This window comes from Pleurodeles waltl, chromosome 3_1, assembly GCF_031143425.1.
Source record: "Pleurodeles waltl isolate 20211129_DDA chromosome 3_1, aPleWal1.hap1.20221129, whole genome shotgun sequence".
In the NCBI taxonomy this organism is placed as follows: Eukaryota; Metazoa; Chordata; class Amphibia; order Caudata; family Salamandridae; genus Pleurodeles; species Pleurodeles waltl.
In genome coordinates, this window is record NC_090440.1 from 248,388,677 (window position 1) to 248,390,938 (window position 2,262).

Below are 2,262 nucleotides of genomic sequence, written 5' to 3' on the forward strand. Positions count from 1 at the left end.
ATTGCACACATGTTGCCTTGGTGACACCGCAGTTTAGTGAACAAGTCTGTCGCACCAGGAAAAACTTCTATTCTATCAGCATGCAAGTTGTCTGCTTGTCTGATCTCTACATCCCAAAGGTCTGTGCCCAGTTCCTTGGTTCAGCTCATGATTCCTTTTCTAATGTGGTACAGCACCATACCCCAGCTGATGTCACAACTGCCAACAGAGAGGGCCTGGCTGATTGGTAAGCCGCATCTGTCCTAATTTTGTGTGAGCAATGTTAGGTGCTACAGTCATGAAGTGAGTGACTAATTGTTGCACTTCTGTCTCATTCCTAAACAGAAGACTTAGCAAAACATCCAAGGAATCCAACTATGCTAGGGGAAGTCCGCTTCAATGAGGGCAATGGAGGAACATGGCGGGCCCTCCTCTACTCACAAGGGAAAGTGTGGCAGATCACTGTGGCATGCTGCTTGCTCCACAACATCACCCTACAGAGGAATATCCCTTACATCCCAGGAGAGGGGGAGCCTGCAGTGCCACTGGGTGAGAATCCTGAAATTCCAAATGAAGATGATAGTGGAGAAGAGGAAGAAGCTGACTTGCAACAAGATCTCTGTAGTTGTGATAATGTGTGTAGTACATTTTTGGAAATAGGTAGGGAGCTGATGCACAGGCAAAATCAGCCAAAGGATGTTTGATGAGATAGCTTTTGGCATATCCATACCTCGATGATGTTGCTTTGTGTTAGATTTATTGTAATGTACTTTGGTTTCCAGATACCTTCTGGTGTTCTTGTCCCCTGCCATATGCCCACCTCATCTTAAATCCTCATCTTAAATCCAGATAAATCCAGTTATGGGCTCACCTCTGAGCTGCCCAACATTCCCTGAAAGTTTGCTGCATAAATCATGGCTGAGGGGGACACAATGCCTCTCTCCAGAGGCACCCTGGTCTGGGGTATTTGTGCAGTCACTAGAGCTGGCTTCTCCTACTAGTCTTGGTTTGGGCACTCCGCCCATGTCTCCTATTTCTTCATGTCTCTCTTGTTGCTTTGTACTCCCTTCTTAGTTTCCTTCCTTGGATCTCGCCTTCTTCTGGTCCATTTTCTGATTTTTAGGGCGAGCACGCAAGCGCTCTGACCTCTTGTGATCTATCTGTGGGCTTTTAACCACGCCCACCGCATGCCCATCACTATCACTCATTCGTGGGCTTGCCTTTCAATAATCTTTTGATATCATTGGTAAATGCAGTACCTTTGTCCCTCTTTAGGGCAGTTTTGTTACCGCCTTGGCCATTGACCCTGTTACATGGATAGTATTTTATCAATGTACCGGATTACAACAATTATTATAAATTGGTTGTAGTTCAAAGGGTTTTCTAAGATGAATTTAGCAAACTAAATCACCCTGATAATCTGTGGAACGGGGTTTTCTGGCTCCATGGACAGCGGCCATAAAACGTATACTCTGGTTTCTCTTCAAACCAAATAAATATTTCGCCTCTTACTAAAGATTTCCGTAGAGAGTGCAGGGTTTTCCTTATTTAGTAAATGAAAGTATAACTATATAGTAGACAGATTGATTACTTGCTAGTTCCTCGAGTGCGACAACATGCTTTTGTTATTCGTCCACACACTTTTGGGGAGTGATTCTTACTGTGACGCGGTTAAACCATAGCCCTGCTACGTGATATATAAGAAAGACACATGCTGCACAAAAAACTCCATATCATCTGAAAGGATCTACTGCCACGTGGGAAACAACGATATATAACAAGAAGTAAGGAAGGATCAATTGGTAAATTAAACTAGTAACTTTATCCAATCTGGGTTTCCTTTCTGGATCGGCTCTTGCTTCTCCTTTCTCACTGATTGTTGAGATTTTATTTAAATTCCCTCTGTGACTTAATTCTAAAGATGTGTTAAAGTATCTTTATATCTATATATATATATATATGTTGTATATTTATATCATGCCAAGGTCTAACAGCTGACTTTGAAACTGGTGAATGAAGTTAGAATCCAGCACAATTAAACTCCTGTGATCCTGGGAAAATCTCTTATCAACCCTTGCCAAAAACCACAAGCAATAGCAAAGCCAATAGGTCGCACTTATGCAAGATCTACTGGCTTTCTCTATGTTTTTTCTTAGCCATGTACAGCAGCGTGGCTGAAAAAAAGAGTGCTATGGTGCTTTGACCTGTTGTAATCTATCTGTGGACTTTTAACCACACCCACCACACATCCATCACTATCACTCGTTCATGGGCTTGCCTTTT

The 2,262-nt window shown here is 42.7% G+C and overlaps 1 pseudogene; it reads left to right on the forward strand.

Annotated features, from left to right (window-relative positions):
• The first annotated feature begins 1,446 nt into the window (after positions 1-1,446).
• LOC138286235 (U5 spliceosomal RNA) lies at positions 1,447-1,556 on the forward strand (annotated as a pseudogene).
• The last annotated feature ends 706 nt before the right edge of the window (positions 1,557-2,262 follow it).